Source organism: Dipodomys ordii, unplaced genomic scaffold (assembly GCF_000151885.1).
Source record: "Dipodomys ordii isolate 6190 unplaced genomic scaffold, Dord_2.0 Scaffold105, whole genome shotgun sequence".
Lineage (NCBI taxonomy): Eukaryota > Metazoa > Chordata > Mammalia > Rodentia > Heteromyidae > Dipodomys > Dipodomys ordii.
The window spans coordinates 2,411,435-2,421,167 of NW_012267321.1; the positions used below are offsets into that span (position 1 = coordinate 2,411,435).

General features: G+C 52.6%; 1 pseudogene; it reads right to left on the minus strand.

Annotated features, from left to right (window-relative positions):
• Nucleotides 1-9,733, minus strand: part of LOC105994199 — a 58,309-nt pseudogene that overhangs the window by 3,336 nt on the left and 45,240 nt on the right.

Consider the following 9,733-nt stretch of genomic DNA (forward strand, 5'->3'; position numbering starts at 1 on the left):
GACAATGCTATGTGCTCATAAAAAAACATGGATGATCTTCCCAGGGCAGGGGTGTGGCTCAGTGAACAGTAAGAGGACTTGAGCAGTAGGAGGATGTGAATAATAGGAGGATGTGAACAGTAGGGCCTCCGCAGGCAGCCCGGGTCCTTGGCCAGCTCTGCCACAGCAGGCAGCATGCCTAGGGGTCAGGACACTCAGTGTGAGTGTTTAGGACTAAGTCTCCCCACAGAAAAGGGCAGAGACCAAGGCCCCAGGACACTCCCCCCAATACCCACTGATACCTGAGGGCCAACTGTTTCTACACCTTTATTTCTTTGTGAAAAGAGGGAAAAAAGGAATAAAATATAAACAGTACAGTTGACACAAACCACCGGGGTGGGGGAGGGGGGAGGGAAAGGGAGGAAGGTCGGAGGGAGATGGGGATGGGGTCCCTATCTCAGCAGCAAGAGGCAGTGACCCAGATGCTAACGTCTCTCCCTACAGGGCAGGATTGGAGCCTTCCTCCTGGCTGCTGTCTATCCCACCGCGTGTCCCTCAGCCTTTGGGAGGGGGCCGGGCGCCGTCCACCCGCTTGTCTGGCCCTCAGTCCCTGCCTGGCACTGCCACCATCCTGCCCTCCCAGGCAGCTGCCCAGGCACCACCACCCCTCCCACCTGCCACTGTCCGCCCATACCCAGCCCTCACCTGTCCAGGCCTCCTGGGTAAAGTTCTTGACGGCCACATCCTGGTCCTGAATCAGTTTCTCCAGGACCGGCTTGACCTCATTCTGCAGGGTGCTGGAAGCAGAGGGGAAAGGACTGGAGCATGAAGCCGAAGGGTGCCCACAGCTGGGAACTCAGTTCAGTGCTGGCCACCCCCTTGCATCTCCAGACGACTAGCGATGCTGAGCCACCCCTCACCTTAGCTTCCCTTCACACCCCTCCCCACCACTGCTGACTCCTCAGTCTACAGTGATGCTGACACTGGGAGGAAAACGCAGGGAGCAGAGGCAGCTGAACACAGTGGTGCACATCTGGAATCCCAGCCACTGAGGAAGCCCTAGTAATAGCTGGGCATGGTGGCACCCATTATCCTAGTGGTGTGTGCAGCATGTGCAGACCAGGCAGCCTGGGCCTACACATGCCCTCTGTGAAATATAACAAAGGCAAAAAGTGCTGGGGGCAAGGCTCAAGTGGCAGAATGCTTGCCTAGCGAGGTCAACCCTCAGTATCACCACAAAGGAAGAAACAGTGTAGCTGGAGAGGAGCATAAGAACAGCAAGTCCCAGCTGACCTATTGTGGAGGATGGGCCCAATCTTCTGCAGGGACTTGATCACATTGAAGTGGACGTTGGCAATGGGGTCCCCTGCCATGCGCATAACATTGGGCAGCATGTGCTTGGTGGTGATGTTTTGCCCGCACACCTCTGACAGAACCAGGCCAAGCAGGGGCACATCATCAGTACAGTCAGTGCCAGCCACCTGGACTGGGTGTCAAGGCTACGCCAACCCTCACTGGCATCCAAACAGAGTGCACAACTGACACCATCTCCCCTCAATTATGATTTTAATGAGCTCAACTCTGAACACGCAGCCAATGGTGTGTCTCACACCAGCTCACCCACGCCCAATCCAAGGATGCCAGAGACCTGGAGCCCACCCAGCTCTAGATGTGTACTGCTGGCCCTGGCCCTCGGCTTCTCCACTCACAAGCTTAGTGTCATGGCGGGGCTGTGTGTTCCCCTCCCCTGGCAAGCCCGCTCCTGGGTGCAGGTGTGGCGTGGGCCACACCCACGTTTATGCAGAAGAGAGTGGTCATGTGGTGCAGGTATTTGGGGTCTCCAGACATGGCCAGCACCTTGGGGATGATTGTGGCATGTGCCCACTCCTTCCTGAAATTCTCCACCAGCTTCTTGAGGTTGCTGGTGGCGGCCTCACAGATGGCATAGACTGCAAGGGGGACAGGAAGGCCATGGAGGAATTTTAGAGTGGGTCAGGGCTCAGCGCCAGCCTACCCCAGGGTTCCAACACCGGGAGGCAGGCACAGAAAGAATAGTGGCGTGCCCCGCCCACTGGCTTCCAGCTCCTTGTGGCAGGACTCACCATCATCCACCAGCCATGCCATGCACAACTAGTTGAGTTTCTCATCAAAGAATTCCACTCCCTGACAGAAGAGAGAGGTGGTGAGGGCTCCAAGGGTGAGAGAGAGTGGCCTGCCTCTTCTCCCTTCCCTGCCGTACCCGGCATGCCCTGGATCACGCACCATCTGACCAGCCAGCAGGGGCATGTACTCGATGATGGCCAGCCGCACTGCCACTTGGCGTCCTCGGCTAGCTCCACGATGATGGGCAGCAGCGACTGGGACAGCTGCCGCATGTTGATCACCTCCTTCATGCAGTCCAGGTTGGAGATGATGTTCAGCTGCACCTCCTGGCACTGCAGAGGATGGGGCTTCAGTGATGCCTGGCCCAAGGTGGCCCAGAATGGGGGAAGGGGAGTGCCACCCCACAGCAACACACTACAGACCTGCCATCTCCCCAGGGCCACAGCCCCAGTCCCACCCTGGCTGTGGGGATACTCAATGGACTCCACGATGGTGATTGATCACATGAGTGGGAGACTGGGAAAGGGGAGATTCACCTCGTCCTTCAGCTGGGCCAGGAAGTGTGGCAGGAGGTGCTTGATGGTGTTGTGTTTGCCTAGGATGGGAGAGAGGCCCATGATGACGGAGGCCAGGCTGGACTTCATGTGCTGGTTGGCATATGACACCAGATCCTGAGAGGGAGGCCACAGTTGCCAGTATGAACACACATCTGGACGAATGTGTGCCTAGTGACTCTGCCTTTTCTTGGTTGCCAGAGATGCCTTATGCTTGCTCCTGACCACCGCTTGCTCCTGACCACCACCAGAGCCAATGGGTCCACACTAAGGGCACACACAAAGGTAGCCCTCCAAGGGCTTCATGATCTTTTACTAGTGTAACTGGTATGGAGGGCTGGTGGGCAGCCCTGTTTCTACCTCAGCTCCTTGTCTGTCTGCCGCTTCTACTCCTGGGCAGGACAAGAGTCTCGCTTGGAGCCCAGGACAGAGAGCATCACTTTCCCACCTTTCCAGGTCTTTGCCGTGTACAAAGCAGGGCAAGTATAGCTTCCCAGTGTGAATGTGCATCTCTGACCGTGCCAAGATCCAGCCCTTGCTTCTCTGCCCATGAAGGTCAGGCTGCCCGTTCCCATGCAGGACAGACATGTGTCCCTCTTGCCTTCACCCTTGGCCCTGCCTGTCCACTACAGGCCTTACCCACCTCAGTGAACTTGTCAGCCACCATATAGTGCCAGCACTTGTCCTTGGCTGTCTGGTGCAGTGTGGTCATCACCAGGCCTCCAAGGCCTCCTGGGGCAGGAGCTGGGCAATGTTCACACACGCCTCTATCACCAGCAGCCATACGGAATCCTGGGGAGCAGAAGGGGTACTGAGTACCATGGGGCATAAGGGCAGAGGGCCCAGTGGTGGGATGGGGGGAGGGGTAAGTGGGGGAGGAGAAAGGGCAGAGCAGGGACCCACCTGCTCATCAGAGGCTAGGTTGGAGAACATGGGGATGATCTCATTCTTGACATTGTCCAGCTCCAGGACCTTGGTGAACTCCCCCAGCTTGGAAGCTGCGGCGCGCTGCATCATGGGGGTGTCATCTGAGCAGAGATTCTGGAAGTACCTGGGGATCCAGAGTGGCGCTAGGCAGGAGGAACTCAAGGAACCCAGAGCGATCAGAGGGCATGGACCATTGGACTCCATGGTTGCTTCCCAGGGCATTGGAGGCTTCACACAGGATAGGAGGAAGAGGAGGGGAGGCCTTTGGCTTGGGCAGCTCAATGGCGCAGCAGGTAGGTTTACTGCACATTCAGGCACCCATGGAGGGGAGGGTACTGCCACTGAGGCCCAGCAGGTGATCTGATCCGAGGATACAGCCAGGGGCAGTTGGGCAGGCGGTGGCAAGGGAGCCCGGGACTCACTGGTGGAGCGCTGCTTTCACTGCGAAGGACACTCATGGGTAGCAGACGGAGAAGAGGCCGCAGGCTGAGGTGTGGGAGGTGAACCAGTCGCCCCCCTCTAGCCATTTCACCAGGGGCATGAAGTGGGCTACGAGGTCAGAGGGCTAGTGCTTGTGGAAGATGGCCCACAAGGACTCCACTACCTTTTCCCGCACCAACGTCTCTTCCAAAGTGGACAGAGACTCCAGTGGGGTGTGCACGGTTGGGGGAGGGGCGGGTGGCACTGATGCTTTGCTCAGCCCTCCAGCCCAGAGGCCATCCCCCTGCACAGTAACCCACCCCTCTACCATCCCAGCTCCATGGCTCCTGTCTCTGCCTCAGGGATGGGAGCAAGGACCACGCATACCACCTCCAGCAGACAGTGCACATACTCTGGACCCCACACCAGCCCGTGAAGGTTCCCAGCTGCTCAGCCAGGGCCAGAAAGACCTCATCCTCAGAGTAGATGGTATCTGCAGGGGCAGGGCATTCCCATCACAGCACACTCAGGGGCCCCGGCACCCTGGTATCCTGGCCCCAAGATGCGCAAGCTTGCTGTCAGAACCCAGAGTTTTCCCATATGGCCATCACAGAGAACAAAATACGAGCTTGGGTTGGGTGGGGGAGTATTGCATGACAGGGCCACTCTACACCCCATAGGGTAGGGAGACAGAGTCCCATCCTGTGCAACACTGTGGCAAGCAGATTTCCTGTTCAGGTACAGCTTACACTCTCAGCACTGTTCTCTGCCAAAAATCCTTTTCTATCTGTTCAGACTCAGTTCAGCTACTGCGTCCTGGAGCCTTTGCAGGCTGTCCCTCCCCCAGACTGCCCCAACCACTGTCCTCTGTGCCTGGCTTCTACCTGAAGACAATGCCAAACCCAGCCACAGTCTCAGGCCTCAGGGCTGAAGGCTGGGCTGGGCAGGCCAGGGCAAAGGTGATCTCTGGGATTCTTCCATTCTGACCTAGGACTTACCAATGGAAGTGCAGCACCCAGTGCTCAGAGCACCACCTCCCGAACCGCGACACTATACTGCTGTGATTTAAGATGCCAGCCTGGCATTTTGCTCTACCACACGATCATGCTGCAGTAATCGTTAACAAAACCAAACCTGCATGTTCTGCTGGCATGAGGCTGAGGCTTCTGCTTTTCTGTTTGAACAGCACCACCTTTTCCCAAAGGACATGGCACCTGCCACATGCAACTGGAGATGCTCCCAGGCAGCAAGTCCAAAGAAGGGACCTAAAGTCCCTTGGGGCTCTGAGCCCAGTGTGTCTGGATACCCGGCAGCTCTTGGTCTGAAGCTCCCACATTCCCCCCATCCCTAGTCCCAGTTCTTTCATCCAGGCAGGCAGAACATTGTCTGATGAGACTGTCTTCCCAGCCGACACTTAGATGTTAGACTGAATGATCTCCATATCTCTAGTACGAGTAACACGACTGTGTCCACCTGGCAGAACCCAAGGCAGGTCTCAGGCTGGGAGTCTCACTCTGGTCTGCGGCTGCCTTCCAGCAGACTTCCAAGAGGACATCCTGCCTCCACCATTCTCTTCCTCAGCCTTCCCCTCAACACAGTCCTGCAGTACATAAAGCTTGTCTATCTGCCCCTCAGCTTCTGTACCCCATCATCCAGGGCCCCCTCCATGGGCTTCTCTTATTCAGCAGAAGCCATCTCCAGGCACCCCCACAGCACAGGGCCCCAAGAGTCCCCATCTCTAAGGAAGCAGAGGAGTTCACTTCAGGTCCTTTCTGCTCCAAGGGCCAAGGTGATGGTGGACAGCTTCTTGATGCTGTTGAGGTGAAGCTGAGGAGAGAATAAGGAGGGAGAATGTCAGTAATCCCAGACTCAAAGGAGCTCCAAAGTGCTGGGAGCAGACATTCAGCACACCCACCATGCCCTCCTCTGAACTGGAGCGCAAAGTTCAATAGAAACAGTGCACTTTCTGAGTTCACGTAAGATCACACATGCTGCCCACCACTGGCTACCACACCTCATACTCCACTTAGTAGCAGCCGCTGCATAGTATGCATGCATGCATGTTCTGGGCCAGGCCCTAGTCAAGGCACACACCTGTGACCTCACTGAACCCTCAACGCCATTGTATAAGGTGTGAAGTATCTCACAGCGTTAATCCTGTGATGTGCAGCGCAAGGCAGAAACTGGACAGCTCACAGAGCTAAGAGGATGGCTGGCGGAGCAGGCATTTAAACACAAGGCTTGTGGCTAACGGTGATGATAAGAGAACAAACAATAGGATACTATTACTACAAAAACAAAAGTCAGGTATGCTGATGCACACCTGTAATCCCAGTACTCAGCAGACTGATGTGGAAGAATCATGACTTCAATCCAGCTTGGCATACATAGTAAGATCTTTTCTCAAAATAGCAATGACCACATAGGGGCATCCACAGCTGTGCTGTGCGTAATACCATGGGTGAATGGGAACCTGAGACTGTAAAGGTGGGTCTGGGTGCACAGTTTCTGGGTCATTAACTCCCTCCGGAATGCAGGCCATAGAACCTGAGCTTTGTTTCAGAAGAGGGCCATGATAACTACTGGACCCAGAGTTTCCTTCTCAGAGCCATTGCAGCATAATCCTGACCAGTGTCTGATGGTAAATCCCAAGACTAGTTACGGGACGGATCCAGCCCCACGTGCCAACAGGAAGACCAAAGAGTGTAGGCGGAGGCGCTGCTAGGCCCCGAGCCTGGCCCTGTCAGCCCCCTGTCACACCCTTTCTTCTTGATCACACTTTGACACAGTCTTCCCCATCCATGAAGTCTGTATAAAAATATATATATATATATATAAAGAACAAAACCAGAGGGTTTGGAGAGCTTCCAGAAAGCTGAAGATGTGAGGGTTCATGGAGCGTAGGGGATGTAGACAAAGCACTCGGCTCCTGGGTCCTTGCCATACACTTCTTTTCAGTGGCATCCTGATGGTAAACCAGCGAGGATTTGTCCCCAGTCCTGATTCCTTTGAGCTGATCAGCCCCACGTGGGGGCAGAGTAAGAAACACAGGCAAGCAACCTGGGACTTCACATCTGCAGCAGGGGAAGTTAGGGTGAGAAGTGAACCGAATTAGAGGTGCTGGATTGTGTCTGCTGTTGCATAAGGAAATACTCAGGGAGGGAGTTATGGCTCTGGTGGTAGAGCACCAGCCAATGATCAAAAGCATCAGATACCCTGTTGAAGTTCTAGTCTCAGATAAAAAAAAAAAGAAAGAAAAAAGAAGGAAATGTTTGCTTTCTACCGGGGAGAAATGATCACACTTTTCAGGGCCACAGCTCTTCTGTTGACTGTGCTGGAAATGTGGAGAAAAATCAGGGAATTTTGTTTGTCTTTACACATGGACTGTAAGCTATTTCCAAGTCCTGAGCCAGTGCTGGTGAACAGGAAAGTAGTGTCTGTGGGTGAGTGTTTCAACATGGCACGATAAGTTCACTCTGAATTGAGGGTGGGTCCTTGAGCTAACCACAGTGTCCTCCTAAGCACCCCACCTGGAGAAGAGTCAGTACACAGAGGGCACAGCCTGGGAACAGAGGCAGTGGGAGGCTGAGGATACATCCATAAGCCCAAGAAAATCAATAACCATAACTGGGCCTGAAGTGAAGAGAGGAACTCAGAGTGGATCCCCATAGAAGCTGTGAATGTAAGCCACTGGGTGAGGCTATTTGTCCCAGCAGTCCCAGAGAACAGGTGCATCAAATTCTCACAGTGTGTTCACATGAAATGAGAAGCAGCAGCGAGACCCTCCCTCCCCTGAAGAAACTAGGGTGGGAACAAGGGACACCTGTCTAGGGCAGCGTGCATAGACAGGTTCCTAACCGCATAGCTCTGATTGCAACCACTGAAATGGGCTGTAAACCCTACCTTGTGTGCTTCTCCTGCCTAGCTCCAGTGCACGGAACACAATGATGTCATGTGTGCTGAGTGCAGTGACATCACTGAGACCAGCTAACCCTGGTGGGCACAGAAGGCCTCCTCTCCCACGGCATGGCAGAACAGGAAGCTGCACTGAGGTGAAGAGTAGGCCCCACACCCCAGGAAGGTGAAGCATGACTGAGAGCTTCCTTGCAGATGATCCTCTCATCAAGGCATTTAAGCATCTCTTTGGGATCGCAATGGAACTGATGAACAGTTAGGTAAATAATGCATCTGGGCTTAGTGATGTGCACCTGAAATTCCAGCCCTGAGGTGGCTGAGGCAAGAGGATACTAGGTTCAAGGCTAGCCGGGACTACACAGTTGAGACTAAGTTATCAAATTGAGATCTGTTTAAAAACAAAGATCCAACTTGCTTTTGCCCCAAATAACCCATTTGCTATCTGAAAAGATAAGAATTTTGGTTATGGGCTGTGAAGGTGGCTCAGAAGTACAGTGCTTGCCTTGCATGTATGAGGCCCTGGGTTTGATTCCTCAGCACCACATAAGCAAAAATAAAAAAGCCGGAAGTGGCTCCATGGCTCAAGTTGTACAGTGCTAGCCTTGAGCTGAAGAGCTGAGGGACAGCATCCAGACCTAGAGTTCAGGGCCCACGACCGGCCCCCGCCCCCTAAAATAAAGAATTTTGGTTATGTATCGATTAGAAATAGAAAATCTTGAAGGAATACACAGAAATAGGTAAAAAATAATGTGATAAATGTAGCAACCAATTCCAAATGTTTTCACTCTGGATTTGTATTATCTCTGCACAGAGCAGATCTTTCAGGGAATATATATATATATATATATATATATATATATATATATATATATGAAAATGGGTTAAGTTTGACTGATCTTACATATACCACATGCTATGCTATTCCAGCTCTAGGGTTTGGTGGCAAGGTTTATTTGTTGTACCTAGCCAATTATATGTTACCAAATTCCTTGAAGAGTGTACTGGTATTAGAATCATGAATGAGAGAATTTTATATGTATAATAATTGGTAAGCTCAGTATTTTTATCTCACTCTGTAAATAAAACTAATTGTTTGGTAGAATTTTAGTCATTCTCATAACAATTTCTATTTTTTTTTTTGTTGGTTGTTGGGTTTGAACTCTGGGCCTGGGCGCTGTCCCTCAGCTCTTCAGCTCAAGGCGAGCGCTCTACCACTTGAGCTACAGCGCCACTTCCTCATAACAATTTCTAAAAATTTAGTTCATAGATTCCATTTGGTAAAGGAATCAATATCAGAGGTAATATTAAGATATTATACTAGGAAACGAGATCCACTAATATAATTTACGGTTATTAGATTTGAACTACTTTAATCATGGGATAATCTTATGTGTTAGTATAAGATTTCATAAATGAGAGTTCTGGGAAGATGGTGGAGGAAAAGCTGGAGGCAAAACAAGCTCTCACCTAGAAAGCAGTTTTAGAGTTCCAGTGAATAGTCCTAAGCGAGAGAATCACACCAAGTGTGCCATCACAGGACAGAGAGTTAGGCCAGAGAGGGAAAATCCAGACAAGGAGACAGATTGGAGCTCTTGCCAGCTGTTGCCGCTGCGGTGGCACTGGTGGTACCGCCATTCCTGAAACAAAGAGAGTCTGGGACGAAAGAGCCAGGCGTGGCAGGTGAGCCGATTCTACTCAACACCAGCAAGAACCTACAAGGACCAGACATTTTCATCCTGCAGTTCGCAGACCAGAGACGACCCAGGAACCAAGACTCAGCGTGAGTAGAAGCCTGATGTCCTCACTCCTTCTCAGGGAGCAGAGGAGGGAAGGCC